The sequence below is a fragment of the Lactuca serriola genome, chromosome 7, assembly GCF_051521515.1.
Source record: "Lactuca serriola cultivar US96UC23 chromosome 7, Lser_US96UC23_V15, whole genome shotgun sequence".
Taxonomy (NCBI): Eukaryota; Viridiplantae; Streptophyta; class Magnoliopsida; order Asterales; family Asteraceae; genus Lactuca; species Lactuca serriola.
Window position 1 is genome coordinate 139,618,820 of NC_136414.1, and position 11,231 is coordinate 139,630,050.

An 11,231-nucleotide genomic window follows, 5' to 3' on the forward strand; every position below is an offset into this window, starting at 1 on the left:
CTGCTTTGCCATTCTTTTCCATTAAGGGCCAATTCTGCCAATAATCCAAATTGCCATAACTTCCTCATCTTAGGTCCGTTTCCAATGAGCCTTGTATCCACGGAAAGGTGGCGAGAAGAACTATGCTTCTAATGACTCACCATAGCCTTAAAACTTCCCGAACAAAACCCAAAATTCATAAAAGACCGAGTTATCAAATTACGATTATACCATTGGCCTCCGAAGACACCATCGAACACTTAGATCACTTAAACCATAACACCCACATCCGAAACGACCAAAACCTTTCTTCCCTAAGGCCCTAAGCCTCATGACAACTGAAAATTGGGTCGCAACCCCGACTAATGAAGCAAATCCAAAACCGAGAGTTACATCTCTATTTAAAGATTATAAGATATTATCGTCTTAGAATTACTCGTGATGAATTCCATGAAGTAATTATCTGAGCATGGGTTAATCTAATACTTAAATTCTCCATTACAAAGTACTCATGAATATTGCAACAATACCATTGATATGCCTAAAACTCTTTAGACAATCTACAATCGATTCATGACAATCTTAATTCACTACTTACTTCTAAATGTATGATTGACTGTGGATGTTTGAATAATCTAATTATCCGGGAAGTAAAACATGCAAAATGAAACATAATAATAAACAATTGACAAAAGATAGTAAACAATACTCATAATTAAGTAATTCTCTATTACCTAATCATCAAGGGTCAATTAAATGTATTTTTTTTACAAGCTTCTAAACAACTATCTAACTGCTAAAACTAATATCATCCTTCAGACCAATGCTCCTAGCATACTGAACATGCTTAATCCTACTCAGACCATTTATAAGGGGATCTGCTGGATTCTTCTCTGACGATACCCTCTTCATAACGAGGTGACCTTCTTCTACTCTATGTCTAATGAAATGGTATTTTCTGTCGATATTCCTTTATCTTGCATGATCTCTTGGTTCCTTTGTTAAGGAAACTGCCCCTTCATTATCATATAAAATCTCCATTGGCTCCTTGATGGCTGGAACAACTCCAAGGTCTCCGGTGAAGTTCTTCAACCAAATAGCCTCCTTCGATGCTTTGCTTGCTGCTATGTACTCTGATACTTAGGTATAATCACCCACCGTCTCCTGTTTGGAATTTTTCCAAGTTACCGATCCTCCATTCAATGTAATCACCCAGCCAGATTGAGAAAGAAAGTTGTTTCTGTTTGTCTGAAAGCTGGCATCACTATACCTGGTTACTCTTAAGTTGTCACTGCCACCAAGCACAAGGACCCAATCCTTAGTTCTCCGCAGATACTTAAAAATATTATTGACCGCTATCCAATGAGCTCTACCCATATTTCCCTGATAGTGACTAACTATGATTAAAGTAAAAGACACATCAAGTCGAGTACATGTCATAGCATACATGATAGATCCAACGGTGAAAGCATATGGAACTATACTCATTTCTATTATCTCTGCATCGGGACTCGGACTATGAGTCTTACTCAGTTTGGTATTACTCTGTATTGGCAGTTCTCCCTTCTTGGAGTTCTCCATACTAAAAAATTTTAGTACCTTATCCAAATATGTACTTTGACTAAGTTCAATTATCCTTTTACTCCTGTCACTCAAAATCATTATCCCTAGAATATATGCAGCCTCTCCCAGATCTTTCATAGCGAAACACTTTCCAAGCCAAGCCTTAACCTCTTCCAAAGTTGGAACTGTTGGGTTTTGAGCATTCTAACACTTTATTCCTAAGTGTACATGCAACCCTAAATACCTTGGATCTATGTTTTCTCTATTATACATGCAAATATAAATATTCCAAGGTATTATCCTAACTAGCATACAAAACATTGATTTATATGGAATAATACAAGTTAGAAGACATGCCTTTTGATGTAGCTTGATTCCATGGAGCTTAAGAGCCTAGTGCCTCAAGTGTGACACCTCAAATGGTTCACACAACTTCAAATGCACTTGGAATAACTTAGAGAGAAATGAACACTTCATGAAATCGGCTAGCCCTCACCATACACACATAGTGTCCGATTTTTGGAAAGAATGAGAAGCTTATATAGTGTGTCACAATTAGGGTTACACCATGTAAACCCTAATTTTCATGGTTTCCCATTTCTTGGATCCATGGGTAAAAAACACCATGGGGCATCCTATGGGTTTTAGCACAACTTGATAATCCATGGAGTATTAGCCCACTATACAAGTATGGATGATTTACACAATCAACCCATATATTTAATTAGTCTCCTTTTGATCACTTAATTAATTCTTGATCAATGCTAATTAAATAATATTGTTAATATATTAGAACTTACAATATATTAATAAACCTTAAGTGTTATTTCTCTCATTTTAGTCTATCCAAATGCATGATGCCATGCAAACCAAACGGACCATGCCAAGTCAGGTCAAGTACATACAAATTATAGTTATGGACTTAGACACTAATCCAACAGTCTCCCACTTGGATAAGTCTAAAACTATTATTGCGTATGACTTCAAAACCTGACTAGCAATCGTAGCTCTTGAAAGCCGTTGTCGAACTCCGAACAAATCAATGACGCATCCATTAGATAAGTGATCATATATTACTCCATTCAAGATATCATATGGACTGAGACATGGATTATAGTCATTCTCTCTGTCCATCTGTTGTTTCCCGATTTCCGATTTATGACGACCGACTAATTGAACAAATCAAACCAGTCCAGGCTTGGCCAAGCACTTAGGGGTGTCATCACTAAATCATCGAGGGGCCCATAGATATCGCTTTTATCCCTTAAAGGGTAAAAGGAATGGATAAACTTCGACTCATATGCTTGTTTCTACTACTTGTTGAATCGTACACAAAGGCACATTTTATAACATCGAGTTACCAATGCGTTTTCATACAATCAATGTATAGCCAACTCATAGGCAACAACTCATATCTCTAGGTTTGAAGAATTTAAGATATTGTCATCTCATGATCACTCGTGATAAAATCCATGAAGTGTTTCAAATGAGCATGGGTTGAATCCAATACTCAAAACTTATGAACACTCATGAATATTGTAGCAACTCTTTGCTATGTCCAACACCTTAGACATCTACAAGCCAGCTTCATGACAATCTTGATTCATATCTACTTCCAACATATGACCGACTGTGGAGAATTTAAATAACTTAGTCATTCGAAAGAATAACCTAGCTATTTTGGAAGTCAAAACATGCAAAGTGAAACATAATACTAATCCAATATGCCCCCAAGCACCTTTGGGAGTAAATAGAACACCTTTTATTTAAACACCATATTGATTACTCATTATTCACTGTATAATGTTTCAAATAATCAACTTTATACTTGAATCAAAACAATAGTCATGCCATGCTCCAAGCATGCACACTATGTTTATCCAAACAATAGTTATGCTATACACCAAGTATGCACACTAAGTTTGTCTATGATCTTTACTTTGTGAAATAGATCGATTGAACATAATTCCAATGATTCTCATTTCACAATCCCAAATCCTTATCGTAAATGTAAGAATTCCAAATTCCTACCATTTACTGAAATCTGTTAGATCCTAAACTCAAATGCATTGATTCTCTTGTGATGACTATACACAAAGTCACAAAGACTTGGCAACAGACATCACACAGTATTCCAGTGGAGACATTCCATGGAAACAAAGTCTCAAATTCAAAGTACATTGCTTTGAACATCCTTCTTGCATTAAGTTTCCTAATCTTACATAGATTTAATGAATAACTTCCACCTATGGGAATATTTTCATATTCTCATATTGACTATCACTTCTGAACAAGAGTTGCCTCTTTTCAGAATATGTCAATATGGTCCTCTCAAAATTAACACTATACTTCCAACTGTCCCTGAGTAACCAATCTTTGGTAAACCTTAGATTGTGCTTGACAATTGCTTAATCATTTTAGTTATATCCAGTTCTAGACTTTTCCCCTCTTAATGCCCTGAGCATTTAGAAAATTTAGAAAGGATGAATATTATAGCACATGCGATCGATCCTATACCCGAAGCATATGGGACACAATTCATGATGTCTCACATAAAGACATGATACTAGACCAATCTTTTGCTACAATATTTTTTATTTGCCATGTTCTCAAAAATTTGACTATAAAGAGCGATGTCGTAATCATAATCGAATCTTGAGAATGCAATATATATAGAATTTCCTTAAGTTGAACCATTCCAACATAAAATTCATATATATATCCTTGACTAAAGATGATAAAAATCTCAATCCAAGCTTTTTAGAATTTAAATGAAGTATAATTTCCTCTCCCTTAATTATAGTAAAACAACTTTTCAATTCCTGCAACTTCACGAATTGAAACCTTTGTTTTCTATAATTAACATTGCTAACTTGCAATACTAAACATAATAATCATGCTCCCACTAACATGATAATTATCAGCATAACACTTATGCTCCCACTAGCTTTGACATGTACTCAGAAATCAGCTGGACTTCTAGAAATCAATACTTTATTGACTTCCTTACCAAAGTTCAGATTTCTAATACGAGATGCTTTGATAAAACTTTATCAAAATCATACACGTTTCCTTAGATAGCTCACATGTGTGTCTAAACAATTTTAGAACTATGAAAAGGGATGCCGTAATCATAGTCTTAATTGTTTAGACATTTTCCATTTCTTACAAGTCCATGTTAGTGTGCCGGTTAACCACACACGCCTCACTAACGACTTTGAGAATACGTATATCACAATTGCTATCTACTTAAAATCAACTTAGTGAAAGCATTTCCTCACCATCTTTTACATGAATCGGAGAGAAACCTTATGACACTTGGATTTTATGGTGTATGTGTTCCTATCCAAATGAATTTGTCAAAACCATGATCACAAGACAAGGTTAATGTCACACCCCAAAACCTGAACGGCGGAAACATTCGGGGGCTGAGGACGTCATGTACCGTATCATAACAATGCAAAGTAGTAAACAAGCAACAACATCATCCATTGAATTAATAGTAAAGTTATAATACATGTGTGTTCTTTCATACCATTAAGACACCAAAAATGAATATCAAATTAAAAGACGAGTCTTGACTGCTCCGTCTTTTCAAAACCTACCATTGGTACCTGTCTACTACTGATGACCTGAGAATACAAGTTATTTTGAAACAGTAGATCAACATTTAAGTTGGTGAGTTCATAAGTAATTTGTGTCAATGTTTGTATAAGTTTGAAGAAATGTTTGTATGTGTTCAATATATATGTTTGTAAATGTTCAATGTAAGTGTTTGTATATGTTTGAAAACCCTAGAAAATCCTATATTTTCTACTAGTATTTAAAAATTAGTCTTCTACCAAGACCAGACTGTTTTGTACATTTGTTCATTTTAAAAGGGTATCTTTTCCCAAGTTATAGTTTATATTACCCTTTATGTGAGAAGATCATAATAAATATAATGGGAAAAACTGTAAGTGTGTACTGCAGTATTATTTGTATTAACCATTGCAGTATATAACTACCTCAAAATCAATGGTTTAAATAAGGTAAAATGTGATATGGTTGTTACCATGCTAAACCGACTATAACACGACGATTAAAGACGTCGGAAGAAATGACATTTGGCACCCGTAGACTTGCAAGTCCCACTGTAGCGAGCAGCAAAGGTGTAGGATAGTCAATCCAGTATAGATCTATACGCAAACTCATGCTCTCCCTCCAGGAGATTATGGTTACAAAACGTGACACAACGAAATGGTCGATGTGTCATGAAGTAGAATCTCACATTATGTTATCCTTGAATCCTGTTATTGTATACTTGCTATAGTAATAATATTCTATGTATAGTATTCTTTGAATAGTATTCTCTATATATGATAGTATTCTCTGTATATGTACTTGTATATGATAGTATTATTTGTATATGTACTTGTATATGATAGTATTCTCTGTATATGTACTTGTATATGATAGTATTCTCCTAAACTATACCTATTATAGTTTACTAGCAATTGATGTATATGAGTACTGAACTTTTATGAATAGAACTTTTATGTCCACATATGTATACATAATATATAATTAATATTTAGACGACATTCGGACAAATAACCGATATCCTAAGGCCACATCCAAACAAGGAAAAGGAGATAAAGCGAGTTATCTGTCCTAAGTCCTTTAAACATTGCTTACATAACTATACGTATATAGTCATGCATTTGACAATATATAAGTTTAAAAGAAGTTTTCTAAAGCATTTGAAGAGTTTAATTAATAAATATTGATGACTTGATGTCAATTTATAACACGATTTAAAAGTAGTTTGTTTTCATAAACAGTTTAAAGTAATTGAAATCCTTTGTTTGAAACATGGTTTGAAGTATATGAAATCCATTGTTGTTTGAAACATAGTTATAAATCACATGTGATTGATTCTATAACTACTTGTTTTCAACGTGTATCCCCCCATAAAAGCATTTAAAATCATTTAAAAGGATAGATTAAGGGGTATGAACTCACCTGATTGTGAGTAAGTCGAATGAAAGATTGATATAGGATGTTGGGTGTCAATTGAAGACTTGAGCACAACCAAATCCTATTAACCATATAGTAACATATATATATATATATATATATATATATATATATATATATATATATACACACAATTAGTGTATATAACAACTAATTATTGATTTGGAACCACCTTAGGGACTAGTAAACACACATATTGAAATGTTACAACCCTATATGATTGCATCTAAGTGGTATATGACAATACAAGGGAGTGTATGGTCAAAATGCACCACAAATGTGTGTATGCAGCCAAGGTGTGCGGCCAGGAAGTGTGTGCGGCCACACACTCCTCATGGAATGTGCCAAAACGTTATTTTATGCTATAAGGGACATCTAGGAAGGTTTCATTCTTCATGCCTTAGCCATAAAGGAAGTTTGTTCCTATTTTGAGACCTAGAAAGGGTGTGTGCGGCCATTATGGTGTGTGTGGCCGCACACACTTGAAGATCATATGAAAATGATGTTTTTCATGTATAATTTCAAGTGTTCTTAGCATATAACCAGATGTGATAAGTGTATACACGTTATAGAGGCTTGAAAGGAGTGATTAAGGTCCAAAACTTAGTGTGTGTTCTTGGTGTTTTGATTCAAAATGGATGTTTTTATGGATCAAATCCAAGGGAATGGCTAGTTAAAGTCTTGCATCAACAATTAAAATGGAAGTATTTCTTACTTTTATGAAGATCAAGATGAATATTTAGATGATACTTGAGAGAATCTTGAGTTCTAGCCTTGAATGAGTGAAAAAGTGATTAAAATAACTAAGTATCACTTATATAGGTGGGAGTGTGCGGTTGGGATGGGTGTGTGGCCGCACACTCATGTGTGTGGCCATACACTCAAGTGTGTGGCCGCACACTCCATATGTTGGAGTGTTTGGCTCGTTTTTGCTACATGTGCATTGAGTTATCCCATTTCTAAGCTCCCACCTTGATTGTATTATGATTAGAACACTCCCATAGACCCTAAACATTGCTAAAAGGTAGCAAAACGAGTCTAACTTTGATAGAATTGATCAATTAAACATGAAAATTTCGGGTTGTCACATCATCCCCCCGTTAGAGTGAATTTTGTCCCGAAATTAGAATTTAAGCAATTAAGTAGTTACAATTAACTACGTGAACAGATGAGGATATTTCAGCTTCATCTGATCCTCGCGTTCCCATGTGAATTCAGGTCCTCGCTTGGCATTCCAGCGAACCTTCACTATCGGGATACGGCTTTGCTTCGTTTGTTTGACCTCTCGGTCCATGATCTCTACTGATTCTTCCACAAAGTTGAGGCTCCCGTTGATCTCAATTTCATCGAGCGGGATAACAAGAGTCTCGTCAGACAGACACTTTTTCAAGTTCGAGACGTGGAAAGTTGAATGTACGTTACTGAGTTCACGCGGTAGATTGAGTTTGTAAGCTACAGGGCCGATTCTGGCAAGAATCTCGAAAGGCCCTAGGTATCTTGGATTTAGCTTTCCATGCTTTCCAAAGTGTATCAAGCCCTTCTAGGGTGAGACTTTCAAAAGAATTCGGTCTCCCACCTGGAATTCCAAAGGTTTCCTTCTCTTATCTGCGTAGCTTTTCTATCGGTCTTTAGAGGCTTTCAATCGTTCACGAATCTGAACGATCTTCTCTGTCATTTCGCGTATGATTTCCGGACCTGTGAGATTGCTTTTAGGAATTCTTCCTTTAGCTAACTGTGTGTCGCCAACTTCAGCCCAGCACAGAGGGGATCTGCACTTACGACCATAGAGGGCTTCAAATGGAGCAGCCTTTATGCTCGTGTGATAACTGTTGTTTTAGGAAAACTCGACGAGGGGTAAATGGATATCCCACACCTTTCCAAACTCAATCATGAAGGCTCTCAGCATATCTTCCAAAGTTTGTATCATTCACTCACTTTGCCCGTCGGTTTGCAGGTGGTAGGCTATACTCATGTCCAGCCTAGTTCCCAGGGAACTTTGTAGCGACTGCCAGAATCTTGAAGTGAATCTACTATCTCTATCAGAGATAATGGATATCGGAACACCATGCAGTCGTACGATTTCCCTAATGTAAGTTCTTGTAAGCTTCTCCATCTTTTCAGTCTCTTTGATTGGCATGAAATGCGCGGATTTGGTCAATCTGTCGATGATGACCCAAATGGTATCAAGTCCACCCATTGTCTTGGGCAACTTGGTTATGAAGTCCATAGTAATCTGTTCCCATTTCCATTCCGGTATCTTCGGCTGTGTTAATAAATCCGAGGGTTTCTGGTACTCGACCTTAACCTTTGTGCAAGTAAGGCATTTACCTACGAAGGTTGCAATCTCTGCTTTCATATTAGGCCACCAATATAGTTTCTTAAGATCCAGATACATCTTATCTGAGCCTGGGTGGACGGAATATCTGGTGTTGTGAGCTTCGATCATGATCAAGTCTATGTAACCACCGTGTTTCGGTGTCCAGATACGATCAATAAGATATAACGCTCCGCCATCCTTGATTTCTAGATTTTTATCCATCCCTCTCAGGAATTCACCCACCACATTTTCAGGTTTCCAAGCTTCTAGCGCAGCCTCCTTAATTTGTGTGGACAAGTGTGAATGCATAGTCATAGTCAGAGATTTGACCCTCGGACTAGTGTATTCTTTTCGACTGAGGGCGTCAGCTACTACATTGGCCTTGCCCGGGTGATAACGAATTTCGCATTCGTAGTCATTGAGTAGCTCGACCCACCGTCGTTGTCGCATGTTGAGCTCCTTCTGATCGAAAATGTGTTGAAGGCTCTTATGGTCAGTGAAGATAGTACTCTTTGTTCCGTACAGGTAGTGTCTCCAGATCTTCAGAGCAAACACCACTGCCCCTAACTCAAGATCGTGTGTTGTATAGTTTACTTCGTGTGTCTTAAGCTGACGGGAGGCATAGGCAATGACCTTTCCTCTCTGCATAAGAACACAACCGAGTCCATGGTTTGATGCATCGCAATACATAACGAAATCTTCTATCCCTTCAGGGAGGGATAGTATCGGTGCGGTGCACAAGGCTTGTTTCAGTGTTTGGAACACCTTCTCTTGTCTCTCTTCCCAGTCAAAGGACACACCTTTCTGGGTCAGTGTGGTAAGTGGTTTCGCGATACTAGAGAAGTTCTGAATGAACCTGCGATAGTAGCCAGCAAGACCTAGAAATTGACGAACTTCTGTAGGTGTCTTCGGGGCTGACCAGTTCTCAATGGCCCTGATTTTGGAAGGGTCCACGTGAATTCCCTCCTCACTAACGACGTGGCTGAGGAATTCGAATCTTCGAATCCAAAACGTGCACTTAGAGAACTTCGTATAGAGCTTCTCCGATCGTAATGTTTCCAAAACTTTTCGTAGATGTTGGCTATGTTCCTCCTTACTTCGGGAGTAGATAAGTATGTCATCGATGAAGACGATAACAAACTGATCTAAGTAAGGACGTCATACCCTATTCATTAGATCCATGAATACAACTGGTGCGCTAGTTAATCCAAATGGCATCACTACAAACTCGTAGTGTCCATAACAAGTTCAGAACGCTGTCTTGGGGATATCCTCCTCTAGTACTCGTAATTGTTGATACCCGAATCTTAGATCTATCTTTGAGAAGTAATTTGCTCCTTGAAGTTGATCAAATAAGTCGTCGATGCTGGGTAGAGGGTGACGATTCTTGATAGTAAGCTTGTTTAGTTCTCTGTAGTCAATGCACATACGGAACGATCCGTCTTTTTTCTTTACGAACAAGATCGGTGCTCCCTAAGGTGAGAAGCTTGGCCTAATGAATCCCTTTCTGAGAAGTTCGTTAAGCTGACTGGAAAGTTCCTGCATCTCTGTTGATGCCAGATGATAAGGCGATTTGGCTACTGGGGTAGACCCCGGAACTAAGTCAATTCTGAACTCGACTTGACGCTGTGGAGGTAATCCTGGTAGTTCTTCTGGAAAGATGTCTAGAAAGTCGCGTACTTCTGGAATGTTCTGAATGTATTTCACTTCTTGGCTCGTGTCAATGATGTGAGCAAGGAACGCATGATATTCCTTTCGTAAACACTTATGGGCTTGAATACAAGAAATGATGCGAAGGTTCGTACTAGATTTGTCACCGTAGATAACGAGGGATTCGTTGTTAGGGAGGTTAAGACGAACTACTTTCTCAAAGCACATGATTTCAGCGCGAAAAAGACTCAACCAATCCATGTCGATTATGACGTCGAAACTTTTGATTTGGACCGGCATGAGGTCGATTGAAAAAGAATGACCATCTAGATTTAAAGTACAACCTAAGTATATACAATTAGCGCTTTCTGTTTTCCCGTTTGCCATCTTTACTGTGAATGATTCTTCTAGTGTACGTGGTTTTTGTTTAAGTAAATGAGCAAATTTGTGGCTCACAAAACTTCTCTCCGCTCCACTGTCGAAGAGTATGCATGCATATGAATTATCGAGGAGAAACGTACCAGTAATTATCGTAGGATCAGCTACTGCTTCCTCGTGGCCTTTCGCCAGAATTCTCCCCACTCCACCGGCATTTCCTGCTTTCGGGCAGTTCCTTTTGAAATGGCCAGCCTCTCCACAACCGTAGCAAGCTTGGACCACAACATTTTCGGGGATTTGATTAATCAGCCTCGCTGCGGACTTG